Source organism: Gorilla gorilla, chromosome 8 (assembly GCF_029281585.2).
Source record: "Gorilla gorilla gorilla isolate KB3781 chromosome 8, NHGRI_mGorGor1-v2.1_pri, whole genome shotgun sequence".
Taxonomy (NCBI): Eukaryota; Metazoa; Chordata; class Mammalia; order Primates; family Hominidae; genus Gorilla; species Gorilla gorilla.
This window is the reverse complement of record NC_073232.2, coordinates 36,859,912-36,879,256: the sequence shown is the minus strand read 5'-3', so window position 1 is coordinate 36,879,256 and position 19,345 is coordinate 36,859,912. Positions and strand designations below refer to the sequence as shown.

The 19,345-nt window shown below is 41.1% G+C and overlaps 1 long non-coding RNA gene across 4 annotated transcripts in view; it reads right to left on the bottom strand.

The window, feature by feature from the left end:
* Nucleotides 1-223: 223 nt before the first annotated feature.
* LOC101128393 (uncharacterized) overlaps nucleotides 224-19,345 on the bottom strand; it is a 199,849-nt gene continuing 180,727 nt past the window's right edge. For all 4 annotated transcript variants that reach the window (XR_010135167.1, XR_010135168.1, XR_010135169.1 and 1 more), the window contains one exon: nucleotides 224-3,659. This is a non-coding gene — a long non-coding RNA (uncharacterized lncRNA). The remainder of the gene's footprint in view (nucleotides 3,660-19,345) is intronic.

The window sequence follows — 19,345 nt, the reverse complement described above, 5'->3', positions numbered from 1 at the left end:
CAACCCAACCCTTTGTACCAGGCCTGCAGAGGCCATCATTCTGGCTACCCTTCACCTGGCCTATCTCAGATCATTCTGACCACCCTCTGCCCATCCTCTTTCAGATGCTGCTCCTGCTTTGGCCATGTCCCAGGAAATCATGCTTCAGGTGAAGCCTTCAACCACCTGCTAATGGGAGTGTCCCCCGCCCCCCCGCCCAACCCCCTACTACCATCCTCTCTTAGCAGCTCTGGCTCTTCCAGAATCTCCTCTAGAGCCACTCCAGCCACTCTCTGTGCCCCAGTCCCTCCAGCTGCATAAAGTCCCCTTCTCCGCTCAAGTTAGGGGCATCTCCTGCTCTAACACAGCCCTGCCTCCTGTGAGACATTGCAGGAGATCTGCTGTAAGGCTGTCTGTCCCCTACTGACCACCTCTTTCCATGGGGAGCCCAGACTTCGCCTGGCTTAATTCTCAGGAAGAAAGCCCCTCAGGTACCTGAGCTTTAGTATCTAGAGGGCACTGAGCATCCATCATCTCAACCAACTTGGCAAGTGGGCAGAACAGGCAAGCAAATAGATGAGTAAACTGAAGCACAGAGAGGGAAAGAGCTTTGGCCAAGCTCCCCCAGCAAGTGAGCAGTGCATCTGACATTTGCTTCTGGTTCTCCAGAAACTCCAGGCAGGACTTTTTCTACAGTACCGCACAACCCTCAGTACAGCACTAAGCAGGGAGAAAGAAGAGTTGGCACCTCACCCAATGTCCCAAATATTTTGATTGGCTAACAGCATTTACTTTATTTATTTTATTTTTATTTTTAGACACAGAGTCTCGCTCTGTTGCTCAGGCTGGAGTGCAGTGGTGCCATCGTGGCTCGCTGTAGCCTCAAACTCCTGGGCTCAAGCAATCCTTCCGCCTTAGCCTTCCGAGCAGCTGAGACTCCAGGTGAGTGCCAATGGTGTGCTTGTAATGTTGCATTTCAGTGCTGTTGGAGGGTCATGTGCTTTTCAGTTCTCCATGGGCCCCACACTCCCTATGGTCTCATGTCTTCCTCCTGTCCTCATTTCTGTTGTCTGCCTTGTTCCTGGAGGTAGCAGAATCTGTAACCCCACTGTGCCCCTGGGAGCTGGTCTGTGTGCTTAGCTCCTCTTCACTCCGGCACTGGCCATGTTTCCTTTCACCCCTGCCCTTGGGGCACTTAGTACCTGTCCTTACCTGCAGTCCTGCATTCTTCCTCCTCTCCATGCTGCCCTTCCGCAGGTGTGCCCCGCTCCACTTTCCTTGCCTAGAAAGTGCTTACTATTCATTCATCCTATGTGCATGTTCCAAACAAGTTACCCCACATGCCAGGCACTACTCTAAATGATAGGGATTCAAGGATAGCTAAGACAGGGTCCCTTCTCTAAAAAGACACTAGCACAAAAGCAGATAAACTCAGAACAACTTTGAAGTGCAGAGCTGGAGACAAGCACAGAGGAATCCAGGTCTTGCTCAAATATCACCTACTCCAGGATAGCCTGGGCCCTGCCTGTATGTTCCCATAACACCCTCAATGAGTCTCTAGTAGAGCTCTTATTATACTGCATTATAGATACTTTTAAACTGGTATCAAAAACAAACATATATTCCTTTCAATATTCCCAAGACTTAGATAGGTCCTGGTACCTGTCAGTAATGGGCGAATGAATAAATGAGTGAATGAATGTCATCATCAGCCCATTCCCTTGTGGATGTTTATATTTGCACATAGACTGGTGTATATCTGTGTTTCCATTAAGTTAACCCTCTTGGTGGCTACTTATTACCTGCCCACCCTGCGTGGGGCCTCCTGCCGTGTGCTTGGGCTGGTAGAGGAATGGACATGGCTTCTGGCCCATGGCCAGCACAGGGCGGCCGGGCAGACAGGCCCATAAACACACAGCTGCGTCCAGCAGTGTGTGCACCTGACCCTGTGTGGATGTGAGTGTTTTCATTTGAACCATGGCATTTCACTCTTGTCCCTTGAATGATAATTGGAACCGTGCCTGGTGAGTCCATCGGACCCAGTCCTCTCGAAGTCATTTCGATGATATGACAATCTGACCTTGAGCAGAAAAGAAATAAAGTGAAAAAAGGCAACGTCTGTCTGTGGAGCTGGAAGTTTGACAGTGGCCCGGGAAAGGAGTAAGGGCAGAAGAGGGAACACAGGCCTTGGCATCTGCTGAAGCCAAACGCTGCCTGGGACATGGAAAGGATGTGGAGGGTGACTGTGAAATTGAACTAAATTGAAAGAGAAGAGGTGTCCACAGCAGGGTGACAAAGCCAGCAAAGAGGCAGTGCCTGGCAGTGGTCAGGCCAGCCTGCGCCGACACCCACTCCCTCTTCTTTCCTCCTGTCTTCTCCACTCTGACACCTCCCAGAGGTGCAGAGACTAAAGGTCTTGCTCCCCCGGCAGGCAGCACGTGGACGGGAAGTGGCATTTGGTGGCGTCCTGATCAGGGGGCGAACACCACCGCTTCCCCAAATTGGTTTTCCGACAGTAAATTATAATTGCTCTAAGTCTTCTAGAACTCAGGGACTGAGATTAATTATGGCTCCGTATCCTATGGCGCTCTGAACTTTAAGCACAGCATGGTGTGCAGGTTGTTAATAAGAAGGAGAATCTGGGAGGACTTTTCAGATGAGCAAATAAAAAGGGAAAACTGTTTGAATTGGATTCTGCATCTGCGAAGGGGGGCCCTTCGGGCTTGGGGGGTTGCTTCTCATCTTTCCTGTGTGGCCTGGGACTGTGTTTATGATGATCAGAAGCATAAAACGGCTTCCAGGGAGTGGGCACCAGTGGCAGGCCTTCATCTACCCCACCCAGAATGGGTCCAGCCACCATGCTGGTGACCCTTTACAGGACTCACAAGTCTAGCAGTCATAAATTCAGACGTTAGCAAAGTTGAAAAGGCAAAGTAAGCAAGTGGGACTTGCAGGCCAGGGCTTCTGTAGAGAATGGTGAGGCCGGGGATCTAGGAAGTCCATGCCTAAGGGTCAACCTCTACTCGGCTCCAACCAACCCCTGTGGGAATGTGGCCTGTTCTGTTGGGTCTTCAGGAGCAGAGTTCCAATTTTTAATATAAAATCTCTTGATTTTCATAGTTGGAAGCTTATAATTTTTAACACACTCTTAAGGCCAAATATATCTATGCTGGAATTTGGTCCATGTGCCTCCATTGTGAAACCTCTACATCAGAAACAATTTCTTCCTGCAGGTGAGTGGTAGGTTTGGGCCTCTCTCCCCTCCCATCCTTCTGCCTCTTGGCTCCTTGTACATTGTGCATTTCTCTCTGCAACCCTTGCCACTGGCACCAGTCTTTTCATCTGTCCCCCAACTTGAAGCCACTGGATTGGCATGGACTATATAGCTCTGTACCCAAAGCAACTAAGAAAAGGTACACTACAAATCACGGGCTCAAATGATGTTTGTTGAATGAATAAACATCATGCACATTTATACCTCTTGTTCCCTGCTCATTCTCTTCATTCTACATCAACTATCCTTGAGTCAAACTCTGACACATGGCTCCAGTCCAAGCCAATGTCCCCCTGTTCTTTTTGCCATGTTTCCAGGTGTTGAAGCTGGAGTCAGGCCAAAGAGGGTTAGAAGTAGACGGCATGTAGAGTTCATGGTAGTCACTGTTCAGACAGGCAAATGAATCCTGGAAGGAAGAAACAATTGGCATAAGGTGAGACCATGAGCTGATAGCCAAGCCATGTCTGGAGCTAGGACCGTGTGAGGTCGAAGCCCCTTAGCCCCACCCTGGGCCCAGACTTGCTCTGCCTTTCTCCCTCTCTCTGAGAGCATCACCCAGGCTCTCGGGGGCACATCCTCCCACCAGCCCCCATCCTGGGGATAGGGCTACAGCAGTACAAGTTCCTCAAATCCCAAGGCTTCAGAGTCACCATCACCTCATCATGCACTCAGCTCAAGGTGTACTGAGAAAGCCATTCATTTAATAGAAAATAGGAATTACCATTTAGAAATTAAAATGAATTTATTTTATTAAAAGATGTTCTGGCACTGGGATCCATCACTGCTCTGTCTCTACTGCTGGCCCTGATTGTAGGGTTGGCAGGGGACACCCTGAGAACATGCTGACCCTGACAACCCAGTGCCTGACTAAGGCATGACCATGACCCCACCCCTTCCCAGGGCCACTACCTGTTGTGGCCGTGGCATTCAGGTACAAGAAGGAGATTGGAGGAAACAGTACATTTGTGCTAGGGGTTGGCTGGCCTCCTCTCCTGCCTCCTTTTTCCAGCCAGAAACTCAGAGAAGGAACTATCAAGTGGGAAATCGAGGCAAGAGCATGTAGAAGTCAAGAATGTGGGCTTTGGAGTAAGACATGGATTTGAGTTCAAGCTCTGGTGTTTGTCCATGTGTGACCTTGTACCAGCCCTTGTTTTTTTTTGTTTGGTTTTTTTTTTTTTTTTTTTGGCTTTTTTTTTTGAGACAGAGTCTCACTCTGTCCCCGAGGCTGGAGGGCAGTGGCACAATCTTAGCTCACTGCAAGCCCACCTCCCAGGATCTCGCCATTCTCCTGCCTCAGCCTCCCGAGTAGCTGGGATTACAGGCACCCGCCACCGCCTGGCTAATTTTTTGTATTTTTAGTAAAGACGGGGTTTCACCATGATAGCCAAGATGGTCTCGATCTCCTGACTTCATGATCTGCCCACCTCGGCCTCCCAAAGTGCTGGGATTACAGGCATGAGCCACGGCGCCTGGCCTGTACCAGCCTTTCTATCTCTCTGCTTCAGTTTCAGTCCCTACAAAATGGGGAGATGGGAAGAGAATACACACCACCATATTTCCAGGTAGGAGCACTCTAAATGCCCTACACACTTTAGATTGTTTAATCCTCATAATAACTTTATGAGACAGGCACTCTTATTATAGGCTCTCTTTACAGATAGAGAAACCAAGGCACAGAGAGGTGAATTGACTTATACAAAGTAACACAGCCAGTAAATACTGGCAGGGATTCAGACATAGCTACACATAACTCTAAAGCCCATGTTCATTTTTTCTTAATTAAAAAAAAATTAAGAACCACAAACATGCTTCAAAACTCACGAAAGTTCCTTAGGAGTGGGTCTGAAAGAAATAAACCAGAAAGTATCAAAGATATACAGAGAAAAATCCTCCTTCTCAACATCAGCCTCTACTTGCAACCAGTCTCCTCTCTCAATAACTATTGTTCATCTATTTTAACTTCCAGAGTTTCTTTAGGGGTATGGAAGTAAATATAAGTACAAATTCTTACCCTGCTTTTTTATATAAAAAGTCAGATATTATATACATTGTTCTGCATCTTGGTTTTTTTTTTAATTTTAGACACACATTGAAGTTACAAAAATAGTACAGAGCATTCCCATGTACCTTTGAAAATTTCCCCAATGACAGCATATTATATAATCATAGTACAATGAGCAACACCAGGAAATTGACAATGGTACAATTAACTACAGACTTTGTTTGGATTTTACTTGCACTAACTTTGGGGGAATTTTGTGAATAACTCTATGAAGTTCTGTCACATGTAGAGAATCATGTAGCTATCACCTCAATCAGGATTCAGAACTATTCCATCACCACAATGAAAATCCCATGTGCCACTTCTTAATATATTGTCACATCCTATGTCAGCCCTAATCCCTGGCCATCACGGGTCTGTTCTCCATCACCACAACTTTGTCTCTTCAGGAATGCAATATACAGGGAATCACGCAGTATGTAACTTTAGGACTGGCTTTGTTCACTTCGCATAACGCCCTTGAGATACATATTGCATATGTCAATACTTCATTCCTTTTTATTGCTGAGTGGTGTTACATTGTATAAATATAGCACAGTTTGTTTATCTATTTTCTGTTGGGAGAACTTTGGGTTGTCTCCATTTTTGGCTGTTAAAAATAAAGGTGTTACGAACATTTGCATACAGATTTTTCTATGGCCTTAAGTTTTTCTTTACTTTGAAGTGACCCAGGAGTTGAATGGCTGAGTCATATGGTCCTAGATGTTTAACTTTAAATGGAACTATCAAAATGTGTTCCAGAGTGGCCATCCCATTTTCCACTCCCACAAGAAAAGCATGGCAGCTCCTGTTGCTCTGCATCCTCCCCAGCACGTGGTATTGTCAGGATTTTTTTTTAACTCACTCTAACAGTAGTGCAGTATGATGGTTAATATTGAGTGTTAACTTGAATGGATTGAAGGATGCAAAGTATTGTTCTCGGGTGTGTCTGTGAAGGTGTTGCCAAAGGAGATTAATATTTGAGTCAGTGGACTGGGAGAGGCAGACCCACCCTCAATCTGAGTGGGCACCATCTAATCAGCTGCCAGCGCAGGCAGAATAAAGCAGGCAGAAAAAGTTGCAAAGAGCAGACTTGCTGAGTCTTCCCACCCTCAACTTTCTCCCATGCTGGATGCTTCCTGCCTTCAAACATCAGACTCCAAGTTCTTCAGCTTTTGGACTCTTGGGCTTACACCAGTGGTTCACCAGGGGCTCTCGGGCCTTTGGCCACAGACTGAAGGCTACACTGTCGGGTTCCCTACTTTTGAGGCTTTGGGACTCGAACTGGCTTCCTTGATCCTCAATTTGCAAATGGCATATTGTGGGACTTCACCTTGTGATCGTGTGAGTCAATTCTCCTAATAAACTCTCCTTCATATATACAGCTATCCTATTAGTTCTGTTCCTTTCAAGAACCCTGACTAATACATACAGTCATATCTCATCACCCACTATACTTTTTTAACTTAACAAAGCAGATTGGAGCTCTTTCTATATCGGACTAAAAGCAACTCATTCTTTATTTTCTGCAGCTGCATCAGAGTTCCTTGTATGAATAAATGCCAATATTTTTGTAAGTGATCTCCATTTGGTCAACATTTGGGTATTTTCAATCATTGCTGCTCAGATGTTTGACGCCTAATTCTCAACCACCACATTCGACTGCCTTTGCAAATACCAAAGACGCTATGCATGGACATCTTGTCTCCCTTCAGCAAAGGATTTTATTAATGATTCATTTGACTGCAAGTGAAGGAAACCTAACTTGAACTAGCTTAAATTGAAAGACAGAAGTGATTGGATCATAGATTGTAACGTTGGAAAACAAAGCTATAGGAAAGGTCAGAAGACTGAGAATTGGAGCCCCAAATGCACTAGGCATCTCTCCACCTCCCTCATCTCTCTTCTCTTCGTGTGGCCCATTCTTCGTCAGTAAAGACTCACCCTCTCCCCAAGACAGCAAGCATGACCTCCCCCAGCTCCCAAGTGTCACATCTTACAGCTCAGTGCCCTGCAGAAGAGCTGCCTCTCTTTTCAAGTCCTAAGACCAAGGTGTCAGAGAAGGTTTCTGGCCCAGTTTGATGCTGGCCATCTTATGTTTACGGTTAGGATTATGGTTAGGGTTCAAGTTAGGGTTAGAGTTAGGGTTAGGGTTAAGAGTTCCTGAGATAACTGTCTTTGAAATTGGTGGGGGCAGGGGGAGTGGAGGGAGGTTAAGGGGACTGGGGAATGAACCCAAAGATGCAAAGAGTTCTCTCTTTAGCATAGACCTCATCAGATTCATCCCCACATTACCCAGCACAATTAGCCACACTCAGCACACATTAGGCACTACAAGCATACAGCTGGTTCTGGACAGGATATGTGTCAATCAATCAAGCATTCTAGCAAATTGCCTCTTATTTCTTCACATGCTGGGAGAACCCACCATTTCAAATAACCCTGTTAAATTCCTCTGTGAAGCAGGCTTTCTTTAGCTAAATGCTCACAGCAGGATTTGCTTAAAATGGGGCATGCCTGTAGTCTCAGTTCCTGGGGAAAACCTTTGATTTGCCTGACAACTCACTGAGATAGGCAAGGATGCTACAAGGGCAAATGGTTAGTGGCTGTGAAAGCTTTCCGTGACCTATAAGTGGTATAGAAATGTGGGACCTCACCGTGACTATTATGATTATCCTTATTTCATCTCTTCTTTGAAGAGCTTTACACTGTAATTTTGGAAGTGGAATTGGAGACACTTCTCCAACAATTCAACCTCATACTACTCCACCAGGGCTCAGTCCTGGGTCTCAGAGCATCATTTCTCACTGGCCTATCGCTTCTATTAAATGCAACATAAAGAGGTTTCCACAGCCAGAGGCCTTCTTGGATGGGAATAAAGGCAGGCACCAAGGCAGGGGCTTCTGAGGAACGTTTAACCATCACTAAACTACTCCCAGCATAGCCCTTTCTACCCCAAACCTAGTGCTTCCTGGAACACCTAACTCTATGCACAGCCCTGAGCTGGATGCTGGTTTCCCAGGAAGCTCACAGTTTGGGGGGAGGCAGTACATCTAGCTGTCTGTGACTCCAGGCAGCAGAGGGATGGAGAATCCCCAGGGCAGGGGACTAGGAAGATGCTATGGAAAGGACCCCAGGTCTGACCTTGGCAGAAAGGTGATGAGCAATCTAATGATGCAGCCAACCCTGGCAATCTCAAGCCTTCCCCAACTAACACCTGGTTTCTAGGCCTCTTGCAGCTGCACAAGGGTCCTCATCGTTTTTCCCCAAAATTATTTTTCTTCCCTACCTTTTTTCTCCCTTTCTTCAGATTCTCTCCCCTTACTTCCTGGTTTCTCTCCCTGCCTTCAAAGTCCACCTCTATCCCAACCACTCTCTCATACTCGGTCTTCTGCAGAGACCCCTCCCCTCTGTCTTCACTTGCTCTGCTGGGCCACAATAAAATGTACTTAGCTCATAGAGCTTTTGTCATAAATCTGTCTCTCTGGAGGCTCAATCATTTTTATTGCTCTACTGTGAACATCCTGTCATTCTTCTCCATGTTTCAGACATTGGCAAGCTTGGAACTCACAGCATTTTTCCCGGATACTTCTCATTGGAGACCTGCCGATTGCTTTCTGCCTTTGCACTGTGAGGCCTCCCCAGACAATTATCTTAATCCCATCATGACTTTGGCAGTCACCCCAAAAAAGCAGTTAGGGTCAAAATCCATATTATTAACTGGGAGTCTCTTGGGACCTTAGCACTCCCATCCTTCCTTCCTCCTCATTCCCATTGCCAGCAGGTCTCCAGGAGCCCAGGAAACCATGGCTGAACAAAAAATGGTGTGGATGGCCACTCTGAAGCCCCTCACCCCAGTAGGAGGCTGAGACTCTAATATGTCAGAGAAAATGCTGCACTGGAGTCAAGAGGCTTTGCAATACTTACGATACATAAAAACGTTGGAGAATAGGCAATAGTGATCAAAAGGAAATGAAACCTTTTGGGGGTGGGTTATATACGACAATTGTAAATGCACATGGATTGTCTGAAGTCCATGAACTCGATAGAAAAAATACAGGTCATTAGGGCCTTGAGGATGTGCCAACAAAAGGAGGAAAAGGAAAAGTGGGTCTGACTGTTTTTATTCTTGCCATCTCAGGACTGAAGTGGGCTGTGAACCCATTGGACACAAGGATTCCAATATAGGTTTGTCTGTTCCTGTACCTCTCCCATTTCCCTGTTTTATAATAAACTATCAGATGAGAAAAACTACACGTAAATGCGGTTATTCAAACTTGGATGCGAACCAACTATGGTCTAATTAGTTCTACCTTAGAGAAAAGTCCAGGGAAGAGTTTGGGAAAGGTTTGTGCTATGGACAAAGAAGGAAGTCAAAGAAAAGTATGTAGGAGTTCATCAGGCCTAAATGAAATCTTTGCACTCCAGAGACCATGGTTTTACCCACTAACTTGGATTGAAATTAGCCTAGACTATAAGTCATGTGGTCACACATCCACACTGTCCTGCCCATTCTACTGATTGGCATCACTGCCTGGGAGAACCTTGGTCCAGGAGGCCAGTATCAGTCAGCTTAGTTGCAGAACTCTTGTATCAGTTTGATGCTTAGATGCCCTATCTGCTGACTTATTGCCAAAGAGCGTTGGACTGTCCTGGAGGGGGATTAGTTGGAGTAGAGCAGGGAGTAAATACGTACAATTCACTTATTCCTTCAAATCATTATGGAGAATCTACTATGTGCCACTCACTATTCTAGGAACTAGGGATACGAAAGTGAGCAAAACTAACACACGTACAAAAAAATCCCTGCTTTCATGGTGTTTAGTTCCCGGGATATTTTCTTTTCTTTTTGAGATGGAGTCTCTCCCTGTCACCCAGGCTGGAGTGCCGTGGCACAATCTCGGCTCACTGCAGCCTCCGCCTCCCTCCTGGTTCAAGCAATTCTCCTGCCTCAGCCTCCCAAGTAGCTGGGACTACAGGTGCGCGCCACTGTGCCCAGCTAATATTTGTATTTTTAGTTGAGACAAGGTTTCACCATATTGGCCAGGTTGATCTCAAACTCCTGACCTCGTGATCCACCCGCCTCAGCCTCCCAAAGTGCTGGGATTACAGGCGTGAGCCACCGCGCCCGGCCATATCCCAGGATATTTTCTAAAATCAGATGACCCCCAAAGGTAAAATTGAAAGTTTGTTCTTCCTTATATCTGTTCCTCTCCCTTTGCACTCCCAGCTATAGAATCATTGATACAATACAACACCTAACCCTTAAAATGTAATTCAAAGTAAAAGATAAATAGGTTTTAGCAAAAGTGGGGACACTGTTCAGTCAAATCCACTCACTATTTCTTTTTTTTTTTTTGAGACGGAGTCTCACTTTGTTGCCCAGGCTGGAGTGCAGTGGCACAATCTCAGCTCACTGCAACCTCCACATCTCAGGCTCAAGCAATTCTCCCTGCCTCAGCCTCCCGAGTAGCTGGGACTACAGGCGCCTGCCACCGCACGTGGCTAATTCTTTTAGTAAAGATGGGGTTTCACCATGTTGGCCAAGCTGGTCTTGAACTCCTAACCTCAGGTGATCCACCCTCCTTGACTCCCAAAGTGCTGGGATTACAGGCGTGAGCCACCATGCCTGGCCCCACTCAGTATTTCATAGTGAAGAACTAAACAGCAGTTTCTGTTAGGTATAAACAAGATTAAATCAATTAGCACAATAACCATGCAAATATTTTCAGAAAAGAAAAGAACAAACCAAATTTTAAAAAATCCAGTCTGGAGAAAAATAAATTAAAATTCAAATAACAGAGAACATTTCCCCCATTATAATGAAGCCTAATTTAAAAAAAAACAAATAAGTGTATCAAAATAAGGGCCTAAAGACAAGATGATAAAGCAATAGAACAACAACTACTACTTCCAGCCAAAATGAAAGCACAGGGACTAGATTTATCCTCCTACCTGAAATAACCAAAAAATAAATAAATAAAATATATGAAACAATGGTTTTCAAGACATGGGACAGGTGACAAAGGACAGTCATTCCTAAAAGATGGGGAACAAATAAGATGAGTCTTACAATTGCCCCAGGATACTGCCTGGAGAGAGTTTCCAGGCCTGGAAATAGCTCCTGTCCTTACCAGTCAGAACTCACAAGTCTGACTTCTGAGTTAAATAGAGTACTTAAAAAGGATTCTGCTTTATTATTTGGGCAAAATTAGCTTAAGACTAAATGTTTCTCTGGTCATACCTAACAAAGCTTAGAAGCAAGACATGATAGGATTAAGTTTCGAAAACACTCAGCTGCATTTCAGAACAACGTTCAATAGTATACATAGGAATATAAAACTATGTGGCACTCAATAAGATAAAGTTTAAAATGTCTAGAAACTGATCAAAAATTGTCAAAGAAGCCAGTGAAAGAAATCTATATTAAAGAGAAAATTTGATCAATCAGAACTGATCTAGAAATGACACAGATAATAAAATTTGTATATAAGAACATGAAAGCAGTAATTATAACTGTATTCTGTGTGTTCAAGAAACTGAAGTAAAAAGATATGGAGACTGGTGATATTTTTAAAAAAGACCAAAATCAGACTTCTGGAGATAAAAACTACAATGTCTAAGATGAAAAGTACATTAGATGAGATTAACAGCAGATAAATCATCACAAGAAAAAGCTCCATAAACTTTAAAATATAGAAATAGAACCTATTCAAACTTAAACACGAAGAAATAATACTAAAAATATATATAAGGCATGACTAAGCCGTGGGACAAACTCAAGCAACCTAGTAGATGTGTAATTGGACTCTGATAAGGAAGTAGAAGGGAGTATTTGAAGAGTCAATAATGGCCACAACATAGATACATTTGACAAAAACTATAATCACACAATTCAAGAAGTTCAACAAACTCCAAGCACAGAAAACATGAAGAAAAACACACCAAGCTGCATGGTAATAAAATTGCATAAAATCAGTGATAAAGAGAAATTCTAAAAGCAGCCAGATATGAGGCAAGAGTACATTATTTATAGAGAAATAAAGAAAATGACAGATTTCTTATATGAAACAATGTGAACCAAAAGAGACGGAGCAACATCTTTAAAGTACTGAAAAAAGGAACTGCCAATTTATAATTCTACACTGCAAAATTATCCTTTGAAAGGAAGGCAAAGTAAAGACTTTTTCAGACAAACAAAAGCAGAAGGATTCATCACAATTTGATGTTTCTACAGGATATAGGGAGAAAAAAAACCATTCAGGCAGAAGGAAAATGACACCATAAAGAAATTGTGATCTGCACAAAGAAATAAAGTGTACTGGAAATGATAAATGATAACTAATATTTTTTCTAATAATAAAATACTTTCTTCTCATTATTTAAATCTATTTAGAAGACAATTGACTGTTAAAACAGAACTAATCACAATGTATTATGTGATAAGTTACAGATGTGTATACTACAAACCCTAAAAGCAAGAATAAAGCAAGACTGAAATAACAAAATAAGTAGATAAAGAGGCATGGGTAATAAGGCAACAAAGTGATAAAATAAAATAATAAAAATGCTCAGTTAATTCAGAAGAAGGCAGATAAAAATATTTTGAAAAAGAATAAAATAGGAGAAATCACTCATCAGATGTTAAGATTTGTTATCTCACTAAATTAAGATAGTGGGTACCGGCAGAGAGATGGACACATGGATCAATGGAATGAGGAATTAAAAAATAGAGCCACGCATATACATCCAGCTAATTTTTTTTTTTTTTTTTGAGATGGAGTCTCACTCTGTTGCCCAGGTTGGAGTCCAGTGGTGCAATCTCGGCTCACCACAACCTCCGCCTCCCAGGTTCAAGCAATTCTCCTGCCTCAGCCTCCTGAGTAGCTGGGATTACAGGCACACATCACCATGCTTGGCTAATTTTTGTATTTTCAGTAGAGGCGGGGTTTCACCATGTTGGTCAGTCTGGTCTTGAACTCCTGACCTCGTGATCTGCTTGTCTCAGCCTCCCAAAGTGCTGGGATTATAGGTGTGAGCCACCGCACTCAGCCTATGTCCAACTAATTTTTGACAAAACTGAAAGAGCAATGCATTAGGGGAGGAATAGCCTTTTAGACAAATGCACCTGGCACAACTGACATTTCTGGGCAAAATAAATAAATAAATAAATATTTAAAAATAAAACTGAACCTGAATCTCACATCCTTTATAAAAATTAACTCAAAATAGAATACAGATTTACATATGAAATGTAAAACTGTAAAACTTTAGGGAAAAAAACACAGGAGGCAATCTTCACCATGTAGAATTAAGTAATATGTTTTTAGACTTGACACCAAAAGCATGATCCATAGAAAATATTGATAAGTTGGATTTTACCAAAATTTCAAAACTTTTTCTCTGTGAAAGACATTGTAATGACAATAAAAATACAAATTACACACTGGGAGAAAATATTTACAAATTGCACATACAACAAAGAACTTGTATCTAAAATGTGTAAAGAACCCTCAAAGCCCAATATTTTTTAAAAATCTACTTAGAAAATAGACCCTCCAAAAAATGATCAGATATCTTATTGAAGAGGATATACGAATGGTTAATAGACACATGAAGAAATGTTTCACATGATTAGCCATTGGGGAAATGTAAATAAAAACCATGAGATATTACTACCTACCTACTAGAATGGCTATAATAAAAAATTAGTGATAACGCAAAATGTTAATGAGAGTGTAGAGAAACTAAACAGTGCTTATATTGCTGATGGCAGTGTAAAATGATACAGCCACCCTGGAAAAACAGTTTAGTCATTTCTTTCAAAACCAAATATGGGTTACCATACAAAACAGCAATTGCATTCTTGGGCAATTTCATCCCAGAGCAATGGGAACTTATCCCACAGAAACCAGTACACAAATGTTTGTGGCAGCTTTAATCATAATAGGCAAAACCTTTAAAACTCAAGTGTCCTTCAGTAGGTGAGTGATCAACAAACTGTGGTACATCCATACCATGGAATATTACACAGCAAATAAATAAATATAAAGAAATTTGTTAAAACTTTTAACAGTAAGAAACTATGAATGCAAAAAACAACTTGGATTAAATTCAGAAAAATTATATTGACGAAAAAAGCCAATCTCATGGGGATAGGTACTGTCTGACTCCATTTGTATGACATTTATAAAATATCATCATTGTAGAAATAGAGAACAGATTAATGGCTGTTGGGGGTTAAGGGTGAGGGGAAGGGCAGGGCGTGGCTGTAGATGAGTAACATAAGGGGAGCTCGTGGTCGTGATACAGTTGTATGTTTTGATTGTGGCAGCAGTTGCATGAAGCAACACATGTGATAAAATTGCATAGAGCCACACACACACACACACACACACACACGAGTGCATGTATAAATGGTAAAATTTGAATGACTTCTAAATCATACGAAGGTCAATTTCCTGGTTTCAATATTATACTATTCAAGATTCTATATTAATATTCGAGATAGTAACATTGAGGGAGACTGAGTGGAGGATGCAGGGATCTCCTTGTACATTTCTTTGTAACTTCCTGTGAATCTGTTTATTTCAAAATAAAATGTAAAAGGAAAAAAAGAGGAAAGTGGGGGAAAGAACAGATGGGATGAATAGGCTGTAAAGAGGAAGACAGTTGATTCAAACCCAACCATGTCAGTAATCACATTATGTGCAAAAGGTCTAAACTCTCCAGATAAAGAGAAATTGTCAGACTCCATGAAAAAAAGCAAGATCCAATATATGCTACCTACAAGAAATCCACTTTACATATAAAGACATAAATAAGTTAAAAATAAAAGGATAAAAACAAACACTAGTCGTAAGAAAGTTGAAGTGACTCTATTAAAATCAGACAAAATAGATTTCAGAGCAAAGAATGCTACCAAAGAAAAGAGGATCATGTCTTCATGATGACAGGGTCAATTAATCAAAAGGACATACAAATTCTAAACACTTATACACATAATAACAGAGCTTCAAATATGAAGCACAGACTGATAGACCTTCCAGAGAAATAAATAAATCTGCAATTATAGTCAGAAATTTTATACTGTCTCAATAGTTAGTAGAACAAGTACACATAAAACTGAGAGAGAAGACACTGAAAATATTATCAACTAACTTGACCTTATGACATTTAAAGAACACTCCACCAACAGAAGAATGCTCATTCTTTTCAAGTACATATAAAACACTTACCAATACAGACCCTATTCTGGACCAAAAAATGTCTCAATAAATTTTAAAGGATTTAAAGTATCTTTTATGGTTACAATGGAATTAAATAAGAAACAGGCTACAGAAATATTTAAAAATCCCCCAATATACTGAAATTAAATAATGCATTTTAAAACGATCTATTGGTCTAAGAACAAAAGAAAATTAGTAAGATGAGAATAAAAACACAAACTTCCAGAAAATTGAAGAAAGAACCCTTAAAATGACATTTCTAGAAAATAAAATGATATATTATTATCTTTTATGAACATAAATGCAAAATTTTATAACAAAAATTTTAGCAAACTGAATCCAATAATATGCAAAAGGGATCATGCATCACGATTGGTGAGGTTTATGCCAGGAATGCAAAGTTGGTTTAACATTTAAAAAGCAATCACCAGGTTAACAAACTGAAAAGAAAAAAGAAAAAAACAGTATCATCTCAATACATACAGAAAAGATATTGACTAAATGCAATATCCATACCTGATAAAAATCTATAGCAAAGTATCAACAGGAGGGGATATCCTCAACCTGACAAAAAGCATCAACAAAAAAACTTAACTGCTAACACTATACTAAGTGGTGCAAGACTGAATGCTTCCCCTTAAAACCAGGAACAAGTTGAGATTTTCCGCTTTCATTGCTTTCTTTCAATATTGTCCTATAGGTTCTCATCAATGCAATAAGGCAAAAAAAGAAAAGAAATAAAAGGCATCTAGATTGGAAAGGAAGAAGCAAAACTGTCATTAAGTGAAGATGACTTAACAGTCTATGTAGAAAATCTGGTAGAAAGAAAACCTACTAGAACGAATAAGTGAATTTAGTTACAAAATATAAGACCAATGTTCAAAATTCAATGTATTTCCATTTACTAACAACAAACAATAGAAAATAGAAGTTTAAAAATATTATTTGTAATAACAAAAAATATGAAATGTTTAGAGAAAAAATCTGAGGAATTGTGCAAAACATACACAAACTGAAAGCTACAAACATTGCTGAGAGAAATTAAAGGAGACAAATAAATGCAGAAAGACACTTACCAAAGGAGATACATGAGGGGCTACTATGCACATGAAAAGATGCTCAGCACCATTAGAGAAACTCATATTAAAACCACAATGAGATACAACTACACACCTATTCAAACATCCACAATTGAAAAGATTGACCATATCAAGTATTGGCAAGAATGTGAAGTAAAAAAATCTCAAACGCTGCCAGTAGGAAGGTAAAATGGTACTTCCACTTTTGAAAACAGTTTGGAAGTTTCTTAGGAAAGTTAAATATATATCCACTATATGACCTAGCCGTTCCACTCCTAGGTGTTTCCCAGGGGAAGTGAAACTTTATATCCATACAAATAATTATACATTAAAGTTTGCAGCAACTTTACTTGTAATAACCCAAAATTATAAACAATCCAAATGTCCCCCAACAGGTGAATATATAAGCAAATTGTGGTATATCCATGTGATGGAATACTATTTAGCAATAAAGAAGGATGAGGCTGGGTGTGGTGGCTCATGCCTCTAATCCCAGCTCTTTAGGAGGCTGAGGTGGGTGGATCACCTGACATCGGGAGTTTGAGACCAGCCTGACCAATTTGGAGAAACCCTGTCTCTATTAAAAATATAAAATAATTAGCTGGGTGTGGTGGCGCATGCCTGTAATCCCAGCTACTCAGGAGGCTGAGGCAGGAGAATCACTTGAACCCAGGAGGTGGAGGCTGCGGTGAGCTGAGATTGTGCCATTGCACTCCAGCCAACAAGAGTGAAACTCCGCCTCAAAAAAAAAAAGGGATGAATTATTGAAACACACAGTAACATGGATGAATCTCAAAATAATTATGCTCAGTGAAAGAAGCCAGACCCCCCTCCACCAACTATATGTATGTGATTGGGGGGTGGTGATGGGGGAAGAGAATAATTCCATTTCTATAAAATTCTAACCTATAGTAACAGAAATCAGATTCACGGTTGCCTGAGGGGAGCGCTAGTGGAAGGGAGGAGCAAGAAGGTGGGATTATCAGGAAGCACAAGGAGACTTTGGGGAGCACTGCATATGTTCATTACATCAATTGATTTATTGTTTTTATGAGGTATTCGTATGCCAAAGTTTATCAATTTGTCACTTTAAATCCATACAGCTGTTTGTATGTCAATTATATCTCTATAAAGTTATTTTTAAAAGCAAAGAGCAATAGGAAAAGGGAGCTCCAGAGCCAACAAAACAAAATGAGAGCAAACAATATAATACTGTTAGTGAATCAATAAATAAATCATAAAAAATTAAGAACATAATAAACATAGATGAAAAATTAATTCCTGAGGTCAGGGAAAGATTTGAAAATATGCCACCAAGTTGTACAATGCCAGGGAGCCCCATTCACATCATCTTAGCCCCTAATGTGAACAGAGCACACTGGGGTTACACAGCCCACAGCCCTCACGTCCCTATGCAACACCTCTGCTGCAGATGAGCACAGTGAAGGCACAGGAAAAACACAAGCAGGTCAAAGAACATAGTGGGATGTCCATGGATTTGGAGGACAAAATTGACCTTCTATTAAAATAACTGATGCTTTCATACTAGAAAGCATAATAGATGAAACAGAAATATAATAAAGATAGAAATCTTAAATTCATGAAAAGAGAAATAATGGGATTTGCTGATTAAAAAGCACACTGTTCCCAAGGGGCTTGGGAATGGGAGGCAGGGAGATGGTACAGAAAAATCAACATCAAGACATAACCTAGTAATACTGTTGAACTTTAAGAACAAGGAAATAACTCTTCAGGAGTCAGAGTAGAAAAGGAAGTGATCAGTAAACTAAGCTGTACTCAGAATCTTTGGTAACAATTCCAGAAGACAGTGGAGGAATATATTCAAAATTCTGATGGAAAGAAAATGTATACCAATATTATTATACCCAGCCAAGATGTCATTCAAGAATAGAGGCCACTGAAAGATATCTCTAAATATGAAAAAATTGAAGGAATTATAGTACTCATGATCTCTTGTGGAAAAGCTATTTGTTGATGAAATTCAGCTAGTAGTGGTAGAAATTCAGCGGTAGAGACTATGGTCCCCCCAGTGGGTGTTTCCTTCTTCTTCAGTCACAAGAACTCTGATATTTTCCTGGGCTCATTCTCACCCACCTATAAGACCACCTTCCATAGCCTCCCTTGCAATTAGCTATGGTCAAGTAATGAAGTCTTAGCCAATGGTGTGTAAGCAGAAGTTATGTATGCCACCAGCAGGAAGTCTAATTAAAAGGAAGGAAGCTTTCATCCATCCTGTTGCCTACAAGGCAGATGGGATGGGTAGAGTTTTAGCACCATCCATCTTAAACCATGAGAACAAAGCCTGAACCAAATGTTGGTAGAGAAGTTAACTAAAAGGAATTAGACTGTCAGGTGATTTTGTGGATCTTCCAAACCTTCCCTAGACTGCTACCTCCAAACTTATTTTATGGGAAAAAGAAATAAGCTTTTATTTGGCTGAAGCCACCATTTGTTGTTGTTGTTAGACACAGTGGAATCAAACTCTGACCAATACATCAGTCAACTAACAGATACATCGAAACAAACTTTACATGGGTCTAGTGAAGGAAGCTGTGGATGAGAAGGACTAGTTTTAAGCTGAGTCTATTAAATTTTTCCCTAAGGCTTAAAAACAGACATAATTGTGCCTACAGAAGAGATAGAGATGTTATACAGTCTAAAATGTAAAAATAATAATATAAGTAACAACATCAGCAATGAGAAGAGAGAGATGGGAGAAGTG